Raw genomic sequence first — 11,986 nt, 5'->3', positions numbered from 1 at the left:
AATAATAACTATACTAGATATATTACATGTAGTATTAACTAGGATGAACATTTTTTCCTAACTGATGATCAGTTATCTTGATTTCATTTTTTCAGTTCAGCAATAGATTTCTTTTCAAGTCTCAGTAACAGAAGAAAAAAAATATATTGACTCTGCATGTCATTTATTTTAAACTTGTGGGACATTTTCAGCCTGAATTTTGTAGTCAAACGTCCAAAGGGAAACAGCAGCATGTTTTAAATGGTTGTGCTTGACACTGAAAATATTCTAAGTTTTACAAAATAAATTTACTTACTTTTTTTTGACATTTGTAAATGTAACCAAGGGGAAGAGACATTAGCAGTCTCCCAGGATTTCCAAAAGAAGAAAAAAAGTCTTTATATTTTGATGCATGTACATCAAGGAAATTTACCATTTATGAGGAGTTACTTCATCTGCAAGTGAAAAGTTAGGTGGTAAGTAACTTTTCTGTACTAATTCTGACATGTTATTATTTGCATAATGAACATATATATTACAGAATTGCTCAGGTTCTTTCATTGGTAATTTACTTTCCATACGTGTGCATTGAAACTCATGCACCATGTGGGGAGTTTAATTTTTTAATATCAATATTTTGCCGACTTTAGTTTAGAAATCTTTTTTTTGTTCAATTTTGATTCTGGATCTTAAACAGTAGCATAGATTATTTGAGAAAAGAAACATGAGGAAGTAAGAATGCTCAGAGAGAAGATGCAGACTGGAAAAGACTTTACAAAGAAAGTAGTGGCCTAGCTAAGGCTAAAAGAAGGAATTAGCGGGGCAAGGCTGGGCGCGGTGGTTCATGCCTGTAATCCCTGCACTTTGGGAGGTCAAGATGGGTGGATCACGAGGTCAGGAGTTCGAGATCAGTTTGGCCAATATGGTCAAACCCTGCGTCTACTAAAAATACAAAAATTAGCTGGGTCTGGTGGTGTGCACCTGTAATCCCAGCTGCTTGGGAGGCTGAGGCAGGAGAATCGCTTGAACCCGGGAGGCGGAGGTTGCAGTAAGCCTAGATTGTGCCACTGAACTCCAGCCTGGGTGATAGAGCAAGACTCTGTCTCAAAAAGAAAAAAAAAGAAGGAATTAGCTGGGCAAACGGGAAGGGAGAGACTGAGGGGAGAATGGAGGAGATGTTAGTAGAGAAGAACAGATTGGTACAAGGCAAGATGGCATCAAAGAGCTCCGCCCAGGTGAAGTGGGTGATTGGGAACTGATCACAGATAAACTGGTGGGGTTGACAAAGAAGACTGGAATGTAATTGTGAGAAGTTTGGAACAGACTATAGCCTGTTCTGAAAAGATCTATTCACCACTTTTCTTACTGTCAAATATTCAGTCATATTTTAGGGATAGGCTGCAGGGCCACATGTGTCATCCTCTCCAGATAAAATCCTTCCTCGGAGCTCCAGCATTTTTTGGTTCATGTTTCTAGTGTAATATGTAGTAGAAAAAAATTTCACACAGAATATATGGGATCTGATCTGTTAGAGATTAAATTATTTGCCGTTGAGATCTTTTCATGTCTGAATGTGGAGACGTACTTTAAAGCTATGAAGCACAGTATTTCATAGTGTAGATTCATTTCTATAAAACTTCATTTATTCTCCATTTTTGCAAATGTTACTCTATGATTTTATTGTTTTTGCATGTCTTTGATGGTCTGTTTAGTTGAGGATAGTTTTTGTCTTTTTTTTTTTGAGACAGTGTCTCATTCTGTCATGCAGACTGGAGTGCAGTGGCACAATTATGGCTCATTGCAGCCTCTACCGCCTTGGGTTCAAGCAGTCCTCCTACCTTGGCCTCCTACATAGCTGGGACTATAGGTTTGTGCCACCATACCTGGGCTTTTTAAAAAATTTTTTAGTGATGGGGTCTCACTGTATTGTTCAGGCTGGTCTTAAATTTGTGGAATCAAGTAATCCTCCCACCTTGGCCTCCCAAAGTGCTGGGATTATAGGCATGGACCACCACACCTGGCTGGTTTTTGACACTTTTTTATAAATCTCTTCTATTATTTGCTTTTCTATATATCTACTCTGTTTGCTATTGTACTGTTTCACAGGTTCATTAATTTACATATCTTTCGTATATAATTAACTGACATACATTTATTAACTTACCAATTCTCAATATTATTTGCTTTATATGTTATAAAATATTTTCTTCCAGTATATTCCTTATATTTTAATTATACTTATGGCATATTTTGTTACAAAGATGTTTATATTTTGATACCATTAAATATACCAAATTGATTAGGGATGACAAGCAACGAAAAAAATGTATCAGTCTTTTCCTTGTCGTTTTCATGTTGTGGATATCCCATATTTTCTTCCCATAATCTCATAGCTGCCTTATTTTTCTTATTTTCAAATTTAGTTCTAGCTGAAGTTTATTTTGTCTTTGGAAAAACAACATAAAATTATGTATTTTCCTCATCTTAAATAATCAATTGTCTTAATGCATTTTATTGACTATGCCATTGTCACTTAGTAATTTGAGATGCCATCATTTTTATATTTCAAATTCCCATAAATGTTGCAGCTACCTGTGAAATACCTATTTTGGTCCAATGATGTACTTGTCTACTGCCTAAATACTACACTTTATCATAGCTACAAATACCATAGCCTTGTCATGCTTTTTTACATCTGGCAGAACCATTGCTGTCTTATTATTTTTTTCTTTCTTTTCCTCTTTTTTTGAGATGGAGTCTTGCTCCGTCACCCAGGCTGGAGTGCAGTGGCACAATCTCAGCTCACTGTAACTTCCTCCTCCCGGGTTCCAGCGATTCTCCTGCCTCAGCCTCCCAAGTAGCTGGGACTACAGGCATGCCCGACTACACCTGGTTAATTTTTGTATTTTTAGTAGAGATGGGTTTCACCATGTTGGCCAGGCTGATTTTGAACTCCTGACCTCAAGTGATCTGCCCACCTTGGTCTCCCAAAGTGCTAGTTTGTAAAATCTTCTTGATTAGCTTTTCACATTTAATAATCCATATAAAATTTGACTCATCTTTTCAATATCATGAACAATTTTTGGAATTTTTGAATTGAATGGCATTGCATTCCTAGTATAATTTGAAAATATTAAAACCTTGTAAACATCATATTTTCTAAACCATGGGCATTTTCTCTTTCTACGTAATCAAATATTATTTTATACTCTCAGGTCATATTATGTGGGTGTTTAAATAAAGGCCTTGCACATTTCTTGACATCATGATTATGCTCATGTATTTTATAATTTTTTACTGTTATGTTTCTTTATATATTTTAATTGATTTGCTGTAATAAAGAAAGCAATTGGTTTTTTTAAGTTGATCTTGCATCCAGTCACCTTACTGAATACTCTTTGAAAATCATTTGTCCAGTAGTGAATTGCCTATATGTATGCAATCATAGAAATATCAGTATTATCTCTAAAGTTATAACTTAAAATATCATTTTATAATGTTTTGTATTGTTGTAAGTAAAATATATAGTACTTATAGTGAAAATAGGCATCCTTTTCTTGTACCGACTATAATGTGAAAGTTATGGCTCCTATATTAAGTGTATTTTTCCATAAGTTTCTGGTAGTTTCATTTTGCTGTTGATTTTTTACTCTTCTCATTCCATGGCATAGTTGAGAAGTGTTTACATCCTTTCATCATTCTTCCTTAAATGAATGGGTAGTTACTGGATGCAGGGATTAAAAAGGCCTGTCACAGAGATTGAGGGTGATCTCTTTTACTGCTATTGTAGAAAGTTCAGAATGATTTATAGGTACATTAAAAGGAAAGACCTTTCCTGACTATTTTTCAGCCCCTGATGTCTCCTATAGAACCCTCTTTTGTGATTTTAAGCCTATTTAAGAGAGATAGGTGTTAATGGTTTAAAGGAGAATAAAGGCCAGGTGCAGTGGCTCACGCCTGTAATCTCAGCACTTTGGGAGGCTGAGGTGGGCAGGTGGCATGAGCCCAGGAATTTAAGACCAGCATCGGCAACATGGCAATATCTACCTGTCTCTACAAAAAATACAAAAAAAAAATTACCTGGGTGTGGTGGTATGCACCTGTAGTCCCAGCTGCTTGGTGGCCGAGGTGGGAGGATTGCTTGAGCCCATGGGTTCAAGGCTGCAGTGAGCCATGATCATACCACTGCACTCCAGCTTGGGCAACAGAGTGAGACCCTGTCTTTAAAAAAAAAAAAAAGAAAGAAAGAAAGAAAAAAGAAAAAAAAGAAAAGAAAAGAAAAAAAGAGGATGGACTGATGGGCTGCCAGTGTAGTTTAAAAAGATACTGTAATAGAAACTATACCTAATGAGTTTTATTATGGAATGTAAAGGGAAATAAGAAGGCCTCTATACTTGAAGGAAGAATCGTTGAAGTATGTTTACTAGATACACATTTACATAGCTCAATAAATGTAGTATGACCCTAATTTTGAATTTATTTATGTCATTCAAGCAATCATTTGAATTTTAATCATTTTCTGCACAAACATATTGTCTGATATTCCCCAGTGGGATTGATTTTTGACAGTAAGGGAAATACTTGTGTACTTTATATGAATGAGAGAGAGAATGTTCAGGCACCACTGCGAGGCATGCACAGATTCAGCTTTGCGCAAACAAACCTCTTTCCTTTGTTGCAATGATGGTGGGAAGAGTGCCCCAAAACGGATAATGTCAGACATTGACAAGACTAACAAGAGCAAAGCAAGAACTTCTGTAAGAAAAAGGAAGAAAAAGAAAGACTTTCAGAATTTTATCTAAAGGATCATGTTGCAGAGAATGAAATATCCAATTTTTGCACCACATAGCATGGTAGAAACCTGGTCTCAAGAGAAACTGGGGTAGGTGTGTTAGCTTCCAGATATCAGGAATTTGAGTAGGTGACCACCTTTGGTTGGGGACAGTGCTCTGTCGTGGGAACATGCTCTGAGTCAAATTGCTTAAAATCTTATTTCTCAGAACCAACTGGCAAGTTAATAATATTTTAGATGGAATTTGACTTTAGAATTCTCCCAGGAAAATGAATGGCTTGACCAGAAATAAAAAAACAGAAGTTGAATACCTCATTTCTTAACTCCAAGGAATTGTATGAATATTGTGTCTTCTACTCCAATTATAGGTCTAACTGCCAAGCAAATATTTGAAAAAGAAACTTTTTTTTTTTGTCCTTGGTATAACAAAAAATAAGTAGGACAAAGTACCTTAGTGGAAAGAGGACAGAATTTTAATGTCATTCTCACAAAAGTTGGTGTGGTGACTTGGATATTTTGTAACTCCTTTTCTGTGTCACTTAATTTTATTAGCTACAAAATAAATTTATAAGAAATATAAAAATAAAAGAATTTCAGGCCAGGTACAGTGACTCACCTGTAATCCCAGAAATTTGGGGCGCTGAGGCAGGAGGATCACCTGAGGTCAGGAGTTCGAGACCAGGCTGGCCAACATGGTAAAACCCTGTCTCTATTAAAAATATAAAAATTAGCTGGGTGTGGTCGTGCACACCTGTAATCCCAGCTACTTGTGAGGCTGAGGCAGGAGAATCACTTGAACCCAGGAGGCGGAGGTTGCAGTGAGCTGAGATTGCACCACTGCGCTCCAGCCTGGGCAACAGAAGGAGACTCTGTTTCAAAAAAATAAAAAAAAATTTTATATTGCAAACATGTCAACAAACAAACTGAGTATGCAATATGTATATTTGCCTCAGTGGTCTTCGGAGAGCTCAGGTGAAAGACCCATCTACAATCCTTCTTAATTTTCCTCCAACTGCGTGGCATTTCTAAATAAACTATCAGTCCCTTTTGGTTCTCACATTCTGTGATTTTGAGTTACGTGTCCTGTTGAGAGCTGTCTCTTACCTCCAGTGTTCTCTTCAGTAGTTGTGCTTTGTAAGCACAACTGAACTACTGCACTACAATTCAGTACCAGGCTCTCACTGATGCTATTCTGTTAGATCCGGCATTCCTGGAGTTATCTTTCCCACGAGGCTTACCATTCCACTTGCTTCAGGTTTCAGGATGCTGGATACGGGTTGGGCATTTTTTCAGTTAGGACTCTGAAATCTAGCCAACTTTTAGAAGGCTTTAGGGGAAAAAATATATCCCCCAAATAATAGAAATTCTTACTCAGCCAGAAGCAATTCAGGGGTCTCTGGCCCTTCCTCACTCTCTGGAAGAATCCTTGCTCCTAGTAAGTGGGCAATAGATAACAAAACGTACAACTAGACTATCTACTACTTGAAGGCAGGTCACACATGTATTTCCTTATCATTTTAATCTCATTACTTACCTTTTGCTTTTGCTGAAGGACCCGTCATCCCAAAAGTCATAAAATGGGTCACATGTGATGTAACCCCATTATTCTTTTAGTTGCAAGAAACTACAATATGTAGTGTATGTATACACTATTTTAAAGGAACAAAGGTAAGACTCATTCTCTTTGCCATCTCAAACACAGCTTACTGGGTCAAGAATAATAGCTAGCTGGCCAGACGTATCAAATGCAGAACTTTGAAGTTAAATCATGCCAATGGAATTTTCCTCTTTAGGAATGGAAACTCAGAACAGACTATGAGCTGTGGGCTGCCTGGCTCCATTCAGTCATTGTATAACTAGTGACATAAAATCAGTCATTAAAGAGATCATTAAAGAGGTTATTGGAAGGTAAGCAACAGAGTTTATTCACCTTGGGAAAAAATTCCACAAAAGCATGTTTCCTGCTTGCATAGGGTTCACAGTCTGACCCAGAAGAAGGAAAATAACATAAAAATTACTCTGCAGTGTGACTGAGGCTAAGATCAAGGGACAGGTTGTCTGGGAGTATAAAGGTGGGACATCTTAATGAAGAGGGAGGAGTGGGATGGGGCTTATCTATAGCTTTAGAGAATTCCAGAGTGAGGAGCTGCTGTCCTGGACCCCAATGTAGGCTATGTCTAAGAAGGCTTGCCTTTGTTATATTTCTACACAATGCCACATCACAATCATTGTTGGAGACTGCAGGAGAATTTTCAACTGCAGGAGAAGAGAAGAATATCCTTCAAATTCTTATTTCATTCATCAGAAATGAATGCAACTGCAGTAAATAATGAGGTTGCATCACATGTGACCTGCTTCATGGCCCCTGGAATGGGGGGTCCTTTAAGGAATGGAACAGTTGGAAGAAACTTTATAGATCACTTATTTCTACTCCTTATTTATATGGAGAAATAAATGAGTTCAGGAAAATTAAATCATTTAGCTAAGGTCACATTATTATTTGATAGCTGGATGTGTAAGGCCAACCTGCAGTCCTAGGAAATGTTTCATAGTTGCAGCAGATACTACACACGGACAGGAAGCAGGATGTTGCTTTTAGACACAAGCAATCCTTGCAGATTATATGTGAGAGCAAATCTTCATGATGCATGTGCCTCTGCCATTGATTTATCTGGGAATTATCAAACTAATGGGTCAAGTCTGACAAAAGTAAAGTGTTGGTCTTGGTAGGGTAATGTTAAATAAGCGTGGAAGTCAAGTTTGCATGGTGAAAAATAGGGGATCTCTGAACAGTGACTTGGGACATCAGTGGTGCACATTAAATGACGTAACCAATTTATCTACTCACTAAGCCATAGGTACCCTCCTCATCTATCATGGGATGATGGGTTCTGCTCTCTGATTTCATCTACTACTCAGAATGATACTGACATCAAAGTAAGCCTCTAACTTTTCACAAGAGACCTCTCCCAAAACTATTCAGCATTACTCATATATGAGCAAATACCCTATTCTTCTGGAAGAGACATGTCATTTAAAAATCTTAAATAGATTTTGGTGTAAAAATCAGAATTGCTGCTTCCGGTTGTATCTGAGTCTTTGATATTATTAGTTGTGCAGAGAATGCATTTTTCATAAAATATCATAGAGATGGTTTTCTTCTGCACCTAGAATAACAGACAGCATGTAAGTTATAACTAATATAATAATCATACATGTATTTATATATGAGCATACGATACACTATAATATGCTTAGTCAAAATTTAACAAGATATCTACCAAGAACATTGTTTCTGGATGACTGTGTCAGTTATTAAATATGGAAGAATTGACATTATTTCCCTTTACATCGATTTCATCTTTTCCTTGCTTCTCCATGTGATTTCTTGTTTGTTTTTTTTTGTTTGTTGATTTGTTTTTGAGACAGAGTCTTGCTCTGTCACCCAGGCTGGAGTGCAGTGGTGCCATCTCGGCCCACTGCAACCTCCGCCTCCTGGGTTCAAGCAATTCTTCTGCCTCAGCCTCCTGAGTAGCTGGGATTATAGGCACCCACCACCATGCCTGGCTAATTTTTGTATCTTTAGTAGAGATGGGGTTTCATCAGGTTGGTCAAGCTGGTCTTGAACTCTTGACCTCGTGATCCACCCGCCTTGGCCTCCCAAAGTGCTGGGATTACAGGAGTGAGCCACCGTGTCCAGCCTCCATGTGATTTCTATATCCTGTATAGCCTGTCAGTGCTGTCTTCGGGGATAGAGGGTACTTGACCAAACCAGGCTTGAGGAATAAATTAAGATAGGGTAATAATCCTAGGGAAGGTTTACACAGAACATACAAATAGGATAAATAGAAGGGGATCCATAGCGGTGGAGAGAATAAAGGGGAGGGAGAGAGAAGACAGGAGAAAAAGAGGGAGAAGAAGAGAGAGTTTGTGCGTGTGTGAGAGAGAGAGAGGAGTATGTGTGTGTGAGAGAGGAGTGTGTGTGTGTTTGCGTGTGAGAGAGAGAGACAGAGAGAGAGATAAAAGGAGGGAGTGAGGGAGAGTGGAAGAAAGAGAGAAAATACACAATTGGTAATATTTATCTTCTGCTACCCAATCCCCCATTGTAAGTCTTAGAAGTGATAAGAATTTTAATTTCCCAATACTGAGTTGCACAGAGAAGGTTAAAAACATTTTCCTCTAGGGACACTGATATTACTTTAACTTATTTTATTTGAGACCACTTTTAACTTAAATAATAACTGTTTGAATGTATAAGCCGAACAAAGATTCAAATTAAAGTGAGGGATACTAGTGTATAACAATGAGTTTACAGCCATTTTGTAACTAAGAAAAACAACGTTCATCATTTCTGTGACTCTATAAGAGAAATAACTGTTATCAGCTTTTGAGAAATGCCAAAAATACACTTAACATATATTTATGTTTCATGTTTATGCAATATCTTTCACAGATTTAGTAAAATATTCTGCATTACAAAATCTGAGCATTTTAAGTATTAAATGTCAATCCAAACTTCCTGCCATTGCAACATGGGTACATTTCCTAGTCTTTTTAGCTTCTAGTTCATGATTTTTAATTGTCATTTGTTCAACAACAATATATTTACCTCTTATTTTTCTACTGTCTCCCACGTAATTTTCCAAGTACTGGCTGACTTCAAGGCAGACATTGTCCTTACTCTCAAAAAGTTTACAGTGTGAAAAGAAGCAGGTTACCCAAGTGTCTGCTGTGTACAATATATTCTACAATGTATAAGAAATAAAATGAAATCATAAAATCTCACAGTGGAGAGTTTAATGGTCATCTCTTCGAACCTCCCAATGGGGAAAAATAGTATTGATCTTAGATTTTTGCTTTGCAAATGATAATTATGTTTCTGCTTAAATACATTCAGTAATAGATAGCTTGCTAATTCACTGCTAACCGGTTTGTTTCTAATTCAGTTCTTCTGGTTAGAAGGTGGTTTGTTATAGATGGTTATAGCACATGGTTGTTTGCCCAAATAGCCATTCTCTTGCAATCTTGCAGGAATACAGATTTAACTGATGCATTACCACAAGGCTGAAGATATATTTTGTAGTGAGCAAGGCTGACCATGTGACTAATTTGGCCATGTGACTACTAAGCCAAGTGGATGGAGAATAAGTGATGTGCACCACATTTGTGACTTGCCATCGAAACAATTGAGTGTGCGTTGTCTCGTAAAATTTTTCCTTACTGCTGGCTAGAGATGTCTGGGACTAAAGGAGCTATTTGACTCTGAATTAAAGCCACATATTCAAAGTGGCAGGGCTATTCCATCAGTCCTGGAGTCTTTACTTTGGGATGGTAGAGAAATAAGCGTCAGTCTTGTTCAGTCTACTCTGTTTTAGGATGCCTTTGTTATAGCCATTTAGCTTGTACCCCAACTAATCTTACAATTAGTTGTAATTGTAGAAAGAGACTTATTTCCTTTCATTGGACAGTCTTTTAAAGTTTTGTAACAGTTATAAAATCTCCTATTTATTTAAAGCCTTTAACAAGTATTTATTGGGTACCTACTACTGCAGGGCTTCATGCATACAAAAGTAAAGAATTCTATCCATGCCTCCCAAGGGCATAAAGCCTTTAGAATAGGTGAGTCCATATCGAGGATGAGGTTTGTGCAGTAGGAGGGCAGGGAGGCAGTTATATAAACAAAATGTTCCAATTCAATATAATAAACCATAAAGATAGAGTAATCTAAGAGTGGTATTGAAAATCAAATATAGTTCCCTTATTCTAGGCAGCACATACAGCCTAAGAAGAATTTTTCCAAATGAAACATTTCTGGGTCTATATATCGTAGCTGATATGCAACTGTTTCTGATCTTACACTATTCACATCTTCCTTTGGATCCATGGTATCAGCCTTTATCAAAAGAATCATGAATGCTATCACGTGAAGGACTTTTATGTTCCATTTGGGTTCCTTGTGACTGTCTGAAGCAAATGCTACCCTTTTAATTTTTCACAAATCAGAGAATATAGAGATTAAATATTTGCCTCCTGACCAACACTTGCGTATTCAGCTCTTCTGAACAGGAAATAATGCAAGTGGGTCCCTGCAGGAGGAATATGATTTCATTGTGATCCTTAAACATTTTCAGATGGCAAGACATTGATTTCCATGAAACATTATTTTTACTTTCTCCCAGGTAGTGGTAGAAAATGTAGGCTTTGTAGTCAGACAAAATTGGCTTCAAATTTGGACTGTTTGACTGAATAACTGTATAAACTTGACATGTCTCTTAATCTGTTAAAGCCCTGGTCCCCTCAATTGAAAAAGAGGTTGAGGCAATGGCCTAGTTTGGATCCTCTGGGAAGCAGATGCCAGGTGTAATTGCATATGAAAGGGAGGTATTAATGGGAACATCCGTAAAGGTTACAGATATGGGGCCCTTATACTAAGCAGTGGGGACAGCCTAAGAAAGATTATCCAAATGAACCGTTTCTAGATCCATCTATCATAGCTCATTATGCAAATGTTGCTGATCTTACAGTCTTCATATCTTCCTTTGGATCCATGATATTGGTCTTGATCAACAGAATCATAAATGCTATCAGGTAAAGGATTTTTAAGGGATAGAGATCACAGAGGTGAGTGAAGAAGGATTTCAGACTATCATGCAGACATGGGGAGCAGTGGGAAGGAGGAGGGATCAGATAAGAAGAGCCTCAGGCTGCAGTGCAACTCAGAGAAAGGCTCAGCTAGGCTGGTGAGAACCCCAGAGCACATATAGCCCAGCAAGGGAGCCCAGTGGTGGGCAGGAATGGCCAGGGTCTTGTACCCCTGCTATGGTCTTTGGCAGGGAGCTGCTTGGGGGGACCCGACTTCAATGTGACGGTCAAGGCTATCAGCCAACGCATTCCTTGCAACGGGCTTTCTCCTGAAGGAATATCTGAACAGCATACTGCATGGCTTCTACACGTGAGGGTTCAATTAATGCCATCATATAGTTAAAGTTCTAGGGTATTCTCTGACATGTAAAAAGTTTGAGTATCTCTTTTCTAGATTCTTGTTTTTATTATATTTGAGGAGCAGATATGAATTAAAGAACTACTATGGGAAGAGAGAAAGCTATAGAAGCATGATACACAGTCCCTGGCTTCAAGACACTTATGTATTTTTAGAAAATGAAAAGTGATGTGAACAATTAAAAGCTATAAGATTAGCACTTACTGGCAGAAATA

The sequence above is a fragment of the Pongo abelii genome, chromosome 8 (assembly GCF_028885655.2).
Source record: "Pongo abelii isolate AG06213 chromosome 8, NHGRI_mPonAbe1-v2.0_pri, whole genome shotgun sequence".
NCBI classification, from domain to species: domain Eukaryota; kingdom Metazoa; phylum Chordata; class Mammalia; order Primates; family Hominidae; genus Pongo; species Pongo abelii.
This window is presented reverse-complemented; position numbering follows the sequence as displayed.